At 34.6% G+C, this 10020-nt stretch overlaps 1 long non-coding RNA gene across 1 annotated transcript; it reads right to left on the reverse strand.

Annotated features, from left to right (window-relative positions):
* Nucleotides 1–7356: 7356 nt before the first annotated feature.
* LOC131170534 (uncharacterized) lies at nt 7357–8796 on the reverse strand. The gene is made up of 3 exons (XR_009141321.1): nt 8707–8796; nt 8201–8258; nt 7357–7622 (listed from the first exon to the last, which is right to left on the reverse strand). It is a non-coding gene; the product is annotated as an uncharacterized LOC131170534 (long non-coding RNA).
* Between the last annotated feature and the right edge of the window lie 1224 nt (nt 8797–10020).

Raw genomic sequence — 10020 nt, forward strand, 5'->3', positions numbered from 1 at the left:
GGAATTTGGCTAAATATCCTTTGTCAAAGTTATTCCTTATTATCTTAGCTTCAATTCCCTTTTTGAATCACTCCATTCGGAGTAATATAACTCAAGTTATGGTCAATTAACCATAACTAGATCAAATCTGAATTTTGGTTTCCTTAATAGGTAGATTTGATACTGAATTTGACTAATTTATTTGGATAGTTTGTAGTAATATTTAGGCTTAGCATTCTCCATAAGATTTGCTATCCTATGTCTTAGGGTCAATCAAAAATTTTACTTGTAATTTGTCAAGTCTTATAGAATTATTTAAAGCCAAATTGTTGACTTAGACTCAAAGGTCCTATATTGGCATGGTTCTCAATTAGGTCAATGGCTTTGACCTTAAATTCTAACCTTATACATTTATAATTTGAGGAAGTGGTCTAAAACAAAGTTTTAGGTCTCTTTCCTAGCTTTCTAGATTGGTATGGCTCATTACATTGGGAAACTTCTTGTGGGAAATATGCCTATTTGAAATTTCTGGACTTAATGGTCAGTTGTACCAATTCCAGATTTAGTGTGTCAATTTAATCACCTTAATTGACCTAGTTTCCTTGATTTCTGGGTTTTGGTCAAACTACCAATATTATAGATCTATGTCTTATTGAACTTTTAGCACTGATTTTAGGTCATTTGGAGTTGTGTAGACCAAGATATGGTTATTTTACTAATGCTGGATAGATTGTATTCTTATTGCAAAGTTTAGGTCACTTTTAGGTCATTTCTGATTCAGGCAGATTTTGTAACTGAACTTGTGCAAGTAAATTGACTTTCCTAAGGTCATTTCTGGTCTTTGTGATCTTAATCAAAGTTGTAGCCCTATGTCTAAGCTTTCCAACCATATAAATTTCAGGTCATTTGGACTTGTATACAAGGAGTTATGGTCATTTTCATGAGTACTGTTCAATTAGTCAAATTTCAAGTTTGTAATATTACCAATCCGGATTAGGTCAAAATTTAGGTATACTTTCTACATGAAAGGTGGCACGTTTTATGCCTATTTTTGCCTCCAACTAGCCTCATACCAATTGGGGCCACACATTTAGGGTTATAAGCTCAAATACATACTGCCCTTTTTATACTTTCCTCAAACACACATTTAACTTGCTCAACTTTAACTTCCCATACCTAATTCTGATTTTATACCATTTCATATTCATTTATCACTTCTTACTATGGTCAATTTGGACAGAATACAAATATTCTCAATACATCAAATGCAACCCTAAACCACAAAGTCCAAATTCAGCAATATATATACATAAATACACCTAATCATTATATATGATTTCCACTACTAATTTACATACACATTCATCAATCCTTGGTACCATAATTCATCCAATAATTTCATGAAATTAAGTACTCTTCATTGAATTTCAAGGCTGCCAAAAATTTCCATTAGCCAAAGTCTTCAATACCTCTTACCAAGTTCCAAAATTCAAATGCACTAATTTCACACATACACATGAATTAACTTGACTACTCATATAATACCTTAATTAATCATCATAAATCACTTCTTTCACACATAAATTAATCCATTCTCACGGAATCAAGGTTGCCTACTTTAATCAATTATAGTCAAAGTTCCCAATTCAAAATCAAATTCCAATTCAATTACACAATCTCAATATACACATAAAATTCACTTGCTAAAACCTTTAATTACTTTAATTAACTTCAATTCCCATCATATACATGTGAAAACAAACCAAACCCCTTAAATCACCATGGCTACTGAATTAAGGATTCATCAAATACCCCACCAATTCTTCAATTTTCTTAGTCATTCAACTCCTCTCAACCTTAAACCAAAGATTAATTAAGGGAGGAAGGGAAATTAGCACTAACCTTTGTTTGGAGCTTCATCAAACTTCATCAAATGCTTCCCTTTTTGCTCATAATATGCTGACCATGGTGTGTAGATCAACTTTAGTGAAGAAACTTAGAGGAAAAAATGGTTTAAACATAGGAAATGGGAGCTTGCATGGGTGGCCATGGAGGAAGAACTTGAAAAATTGAATTCGGCCATGCTAGTGCAAAATGAAGAAAATGAATTTTGAAGTGGTGTATGCTGTCCACTTATGTTTTATATAGTGCCACCTAACCCCACTAACCATAGGTTAATTATTTAATTAATCAACTTTTAATTATTCTAATTCATACCCCATAATTTCTCTTAATTTCATTACATATTAAATTTTCTTTTTCATGGGGTTCCCAAAATTTAATACTATTTATTTTTCATGGACATTTAGGTCAAAAGTTCACTCTAGGTGTCAAATGACCAAAATGCCCCTCTTCGTGTTGCATTTCCTATTTTTTTGGTAACACTGATTTTTGTCGGTTTCTTGATTTTTCATTTTTATTTGTACTAATTCATTAATTTTTCTTTGACATTTCTAATGTCAATTACACCTCTATAGGCCTTTAATTATATCTTGAATTTTAATTCCAAGAGTTCCTCGCAGTCTTGGGGTTGGTTATTGCCTGCATCCTAACTTCCCAGTGCGGTCACCCATCGCTTCGATGATGGCTCACTTAACCTAGTTTTATTTCCTCTCTTTTATTTTTTCTTAATTTTTCTTGTATTTTCTTACCTTGTATTTCATCATTTTATGTCTGTTTATTATCACTGAAGTGTAATTTTAGACATCCTGACTTGTCAGGACAGACATTAGGTCACCGAAGCAGTCGAATGTACGGACTACATAAAGTGAGGGCGTTACATAATATCTTAATTAATTAGTATTATGTAAAATGCTAATTAACTAATAATTTTCTCTCTCCCATGACTTCCTAAGTTGTTTTAATCAAAATTAAATCTCTTACCTTATAATTAATTAATCAAATTTATATTTAAACACTTTAAACATTAACTTGAATACTTCCATTGATGAATTTAGTTTCAAGTTATGCTAGAGATTTTGCAATCTTATTGCAAACTAAAACATTAATTTAATTAATTAATTAAACCATTTTATAACACCCCTTACTTGGACTATAGTGTAGCCGAGCAAGACATACCACACTCTGTGTCGGAGCACCTTATCTTATCTTACTTTATTGCTTGGTAATTATATTCCATTTTGTTATTTTAAATTCAATAATTCAAGTGGAGAAACTGACGTAGTTTCCCATAAATTATTAACAGTTTAGCGAATGACCACCTATTAAAAATCTCATCAAAATTTAAATTCACATATCTCCAATCATTTTATAATATCAAATCACACTCATTTTCAAACCATAACTTTACATTATGCTGTATGTTGATTCACATTCATTTCCAACATAACATTTATACATGAAATGTTCAAACTTAATAATTTACATCTTATACAAAATTAATATATAAATTTATAGTTTACATTACATGCCTAATGTTTAATTACAATGTCCAAAAATAAGATACAATAGCTAGTGGACCCTACCGAATGTACTGGTGGATGAGGAGGTGACACAATGACACACAAGTGCATATCCAATCCCAACACTTCCAGTCTGCTGTCTACTGGGTTTTCTCCTTATCTCCTATGCCTACGCATGGCAAAAAGTAACGCACTAAGCATAATGCTTAGTGGTGTAATAATAATATAAAAATAACCTAAATATGAGATATATGACATTTTTGACCAACTTGTCCATTTAAGTAAGTGAGTTATATGACATAAAATATGAATAAATATTGATGAAAATTTAATTACAAATAAGTAGGAAAGAGAGAAAAAGGAAAATGAAATTTAATCCTAATTATTACATAAGCCTTATGTATGGGTGATGCAATAAAAATCTCTTAGCCAATCAAAATTCAACAAGCACACTTAAAACAAATAAAAGAAGTCAAAATTGGAAAAAAAAATGCTTTTCTTCTCCTTCTTCCTTGTCCGAACCCATTCTCTCTCCTCCCTCCATTGTTTCTTCTTCATTTAACCTTGCTAATCCTTGATTTCTCACCCCAAAATTCATAAATTTCTTCACTAGAACTTGTCATAAAACCTCGCTAAGGTGTTTGACTGCCAAGAAATTAAGAAAAAGTGAAGTTGGCAAGTTGAGAATTTCATCAAACAAGGTTAGTGCATAATAAATCTTCTAATCTTGTTTATTCCTTTAGGCCATCCGACCAGTTGTGGCAAAAATGCCATAAATTACTCTACAAAATTGGAAATGTAGTGATACCAAAGCCAAAATCTTCATAAGACCTAGAACTATAATTTTTATCTTTTGACCAAAACCCAAAACCTAATGGAACTAGGAGAAATTGCTAGGACAAATTAGTATTCCAAATCCTGAAATTTAACCAGATAGACACTTGACTTCGGAATAGTATTTAGATCATATCTCCCACTAAGAAACTCCAATTGAGATGAGCCAAATTGCTCTGGAAACCTAAGAAACAGGAATACAACCTTGATTCAGGAACCTTCCTCAAAATTTGAGTGCAAGAATCCTAAAATAGGAACCAAATATGCTGACCTGAACCTAAAAACCTGAAGGTATAGGGTTCTAGAGTCTAGGTCAGTTAATTGGCTATAATTCACTCTCTATAACTAGAAAAATTATGATTTTTGAACCTGAGTGACCTTAAGACATAGAGTAACAACTCATATGAAGGATAGTAGGTCTAAAAATGACTGTAACATGCCCAAATAATTAGACAAAATTGGATTCTAGAATCTGCAATGAACCAGTTGTGGTAATTTGACCATAACTTGAGCTATAAAACTCCAAATGGAATGATTCAAAAAGAAAATTAAAGTAGAGCCATTAAAAAACAACTTTGATAAAGAAAAGTTAGCCAAAATCCCACTGTAGATTGGACTAATGGAATAGTAAACTTAGATGAAAAAAACTGAAATTTTGGAAATACTTCTAGAAAGACTTAAATTGTAATTGGCAGCTAATGCAAACAAGTTCATAACCCAAAATGTGGTACCACCATACATTTAGAATTTATATTCCTATTATTTATGAAATAGTCAACATTTACATGAATAGTGATGTGAATAGTAATCACAATGACATCAAACCAAATGAACCAAAGCCTAAATGACTTACACCTAAATCATGTGGATAGGTAGATGGGACTTATATTCCCATCACAAATAGAACACATAATATCTTAGTAAAATAACTTGAAATATGAAATGTAATTTACATAAATGGATTGTTAATTATATAAATGAGGTAAAGTAGTCATTAGGAATTATGTCTCCATTGTAAATAGAATAATAATACCTTGCATAATAAATGGCACATGAGAGGGAACAATGTGAATTATAAACACTTGTTCTCATCATGAGAGGAAAGAAGAATGTTTGAGTACAATGGTAAATGAAATCAATTGATGTGAATTGTCATCAATATGGATGATAAAATGAATGTATAAATTATTTAGAAATATGATTTGGAAAATTTTGCTTCCATCATAACTAGAACTAAAATACTATAAAATATAAATAGAACTTATAATGAAATAATTAAACTATAAATACTTAATGGTACTATAGTGCCCATGTATTGCCTAGACATGTGTGTCAGATTGGATAGATTGGCATGTCAATAGGGGATTATTTGAGCAGTACTACGTAAGGCTTTATGCCTGTATTTATGGCTTTATGCCCACATTTATGGCTTGTATGCCTAACTATTTGTTATCATGGCTTCTTAGCCATATTGATTGCATACGTGGTTGACGTTTTGTGTATTCATGTCCCATGGTATGACAGCTCAAGGCACTGCAGTGCCCTATGTTAGCTATATTGATTGCATACATAGTTGACGTTTTGTGTCCCATGGTATGACAGCCCGAGACACCATAGTGTCTAGTGCCAAGGATCCACTTATCCAGTTTAGTCAGCCTGTCATAGGTTACTTGGGCAGTAAAATTTATTAAGGATAATATAAATTAAATAAATGAGTAAGAAAAACCCAAAATGAACTAGATTAGCTCTAAAATTTTATTTATTATGAAACGATTCAAAACACCTAGAAAATGTTTAGTAAAATGATAAGAAGATTAGCAAAATAAATATAACTTAAATAAATATTACAAATGCATCTTCCATACAATATGAACATAAATTTAATATTTTTAGAAATTTTGTATATTTTCTATTATAACTGTAAATTTATGAACTAAGCACTACTAAAGAAGAACAAATTAGGATTAAAAAAATAGTTAATATTAGAGATTTCATATGAAATTCAATTAATTCTTGAGTATCCAAATTATGCTTCATTTCTCTTTTCATTTGTATAGTTTTCCCTTGTTATATTATTGCACCACTAAGCAGAAATGCTTAGCGTGATGGATTGTTTTCTCGCGTAGGTATTGAAGATAAAGTTCAGTGGACATTAGACTGGGATTTTGGAGTCCGGATTTGTAAAGTGTTCAAGGTTGTCACCTCCTCAGCAATGCATGTAGATAGGGCCCATATAGGTCATATTATGTATTTTGCACATTATAATTAGTTACTATGTCGAAATGTAAAATATGAAAATATACTTAATATGCATGTGATGTAAAATTTATAATTTGGCTCTTTCATATGTAATTAATTTGTATATCTTGTGAATAAAGAATTTATGTAATTAGTTTATAAATCATATAAATTAATCAAATTTGAGAATTTTGATATGTGAATTGAGTATGAATGGATACGCATGAATGTTAGTTGCAAGAATTAAATGTTAGATGATGATGATGTAATTATGTATTATTTTATTGAAAATTTATATAAAATTTTTAAACAGGTAAATAGCGAGACATGCCAAACGGTAATAAAATAGGGGAAACTCTATCAGTTTCTCCTTAGAATATAATTTATTTTAAAATATAACGAGTTCAAAATTATTAAAGGGATAAAGTAAGATAAGATAGGGTACTCCAACATCGAATGTAGCACGCCTTACTGGCTACACTGTAGACCGGGTAGGAGGTGTTACATGTGACCAACTTGGACTTGTGTTTGGTGGTTTTGCAACCCCGCAAATGCATGGATCGCGAATAAGTAATAGAGTAGTGAGTAGAGTGTCGTCCCACGATGAATTTAATTAGTAACTACCAAACTACATAGTGATTTTGACTATTTAGGCTATTGAATAATGAGGGAATATGTCACGACCCAACCTATGGGCCGGACCGGCACTAGGACCTGGGCCAGCCTAAAGCCCCCGAGGCCCGTAGTAAGCCTTAACTGTTCATTTACCCAATTCTAAGGCCCATTGGGCCCAAATTCAAGAAAACAAACGGACAGAGTCCGGCCATAAAATGGACTTTCCAACGGGGAGTTTTCGACTCACCCGACCTGTAAACACAATATATAGTCAATTGGGGAGCTCAGCTCACCCTCCACATACTCATCAACATAAAATAAATGGGAGCTCAGCTCCCTCATCCAATCCATCAAACATGCATAGCACATTTAAGTTTACAGGTCCAAAAATAATAATTTAGTTTACAGACCCAAATCAAATAAACATTTCTAACACATGCGGAAATTCTAAGATTTAACAAGTTTATACAAACAGTAGTAATCGACCTGCGAGGGAGAAAGCAGGTTAACCTCAAAAAAATATCCTCCTGTGGCCTGTAAAAATTTTTGAACAGGAGTGAGCGTTCGACTCAGAGAGTAAAATATCAATTTTAACCATAATCTCTATAACTATCTGTAACTAATGCACCCTGTAGCGTGAAATGCAACATCAACATCATATTCACATCATAGCATCAAAAAGGTAATTTGGAGCACTCACGCACCCTGTAGCATCAATCATAATATATTGGGAGCTGATCCCCTATACAGCTCTCTTAAATCCAACCTGGTGCCAGCGAAGAACTCAAGCCGGACTTTCGCTTAATAAACAAAATCGAGGGTCCCCGCTAAGAACTCAAGCCTTGACTACCACTAGAAGGAACGTGTCCCAGCTAAGAACTCAAGCCGTTACTAACGAGTCCTATCCTTAGTCCACTCCTCATCACAAGAACGCCAACGCACGCTGCTGCTCCAAATTACCACAACAACACTCATGGCACATTAACAGTTATGAATGCAACATAAATCGTGCCTAGAGTTTAACTACATAAATATATGCATATAAGTGATGCATGGGCATGCTGAACATATAATAATATCGAAATTATAATTAAAATTAATATTTTACTCACAGACTTGACGACAATCACTGTGGCGGCTGGGCGGAGGAAGAAGGCTGTCCCGGCTCACCTGACAATTACATTACATTTATTTAACACAAATGACTCAATACAAATAAAGAAAAGACCAAATACGTCCTAAGTCATGCCGAAAATCCGGCAGAGTCTCCACTATACCTAGGACCTACCCAACCTGCAAAAGGGCTCAAAACACACTTCTATATCCACAATCCATATATCCACAACTCAATCACATCACACAGCCCATCCTGGGCCCATCAAATCAATCATTCATCACAATATGGAAAAATTTCAATTTAGTCCTTATAATTGATCATTTTTGCAAAAATTGCCCAAACAAGCTCTAAAAATTATAAAACTTTGCCCCGCGGTCCTTAGCAATATTACTAAGCTATTGCAAAAAGAATCGTAATTTTCTAAGCTACCACGAATATTTTATGAATTTTTAATCCTATTTAAGCACTAGAAAATTACGAAAAAGCAAGGTTCGGGTTTACCTTTGCCGATTCCGACTTCGGGAACGCGCTCGGGATGCCTGACAATGGTGGGGTAGCCAAAACCTCGATCCAATTCGTAGACTTTTCCGGAAATTCACAGATCCGGACAACTGTCGAATTTCCGCGAATTGAGGATACCTACACGAAGCCCAATAATAATATATAAAAAATCAGGGGTGTTACATTCTTCCCCCCTTACAGAAAATTCGTCCTCGAATTTTACACAAGGCAGAATAAAGCACATGATTATACATTGAACAAATAAGGGTACTTGCTACGCATGTCCCGTTCTGACTTCCAGGTGCACTCTTCCACCGACTGACTCCTCCACAAAACCTTAACCATAGGGATCTGTTTTGATCTCAGCTGTCTCACTTGGTAGTCCACTATGGCTACAGGCTGCTCCTCAAATGTCAAATTTTCTTTTAGCTCTATCACATCCGGCTGCAGTACATGAGAAGGATCGGGAATGTATTTCCTGAGCATGGAGATGTGAAACACGGGATGAACGTGAGAGAGGTTGGGTGGTAGCTCCAACCGGTAGGCAACTGCTCCAACTCTATCCGTAACCTCAAAATGTCCGATATACTGAGGTGCCAACTTGCCCTTCTTTCGAATCTCATGACTCCCTTCATTGGAGATACCTTCAGAATACATAGTCGCCATCGCAAACTCCATCCCTCGTCTGGGTGCATAACTTTTCTCTCTTGAAAGTCCTCGATCGTTCCACGATTAAAGGAACTACCTGCAAGTGTACTGCACTAGGTCTACATCATGCACCCTTGCTTCCCCATTTCTGTCCAACACGGAGAGACCTACACTTTCTTCCATATAGTGCCTCATAGGGTGGCATCCCTATCTTTGGAGTGATAAGTTGTTGTAGGCAAACTCCACCAAAACTAGCTCATCCCATTGACCTCCAAAATCCAAAACACTCATGCGAAGCATGTCTTCCAGTGTTTGGATTGTCCTTTCGGACTCTCCGTCTGTCTGAGGGTGGAAAGCGTCTTGAAGTTCAATCATGTGCCAAGTGCCTCTGCAACTTTCTCCAAAATCGAGAAGTGAAGGGCCCTCATCGGATATTATGGGCGGAACTCCATGCAATCGACTATTTCTCGTATGTAGAGCCGGGCGTACTGTGCCACAGAATATATAGTCTTCACAAGCAAGAAGTGAGCTGATTTGGTTAGGCGGTCTACAATTACCCATATCGAATCATATCCTCGCGTGGTACGAGGTAACCCAGTCACAAAATCCATAGAAATCATTTCCCACTTCCATTCTGGGATAGGGAGCTCTTGCAACTTCCCTGAC

Source organism: Hevea brasiliensis, chromosome 2 (assembly GCF_030052815.1).
Source record: "Hevea brasiliensis isolate MT/VB/25A 57/8 chromosome 2, ASM3005281v1, whole genome shotgun sequence".
In the NCBI taxonomy this organism is placed as follows: domain Eukaryota; kingdom Viridiplantae; phylum Streptophyta; class Magnoliopsida; order Malpighiales; family Euphorbiaceae; genus Hevea; species Hevea brasiliensis.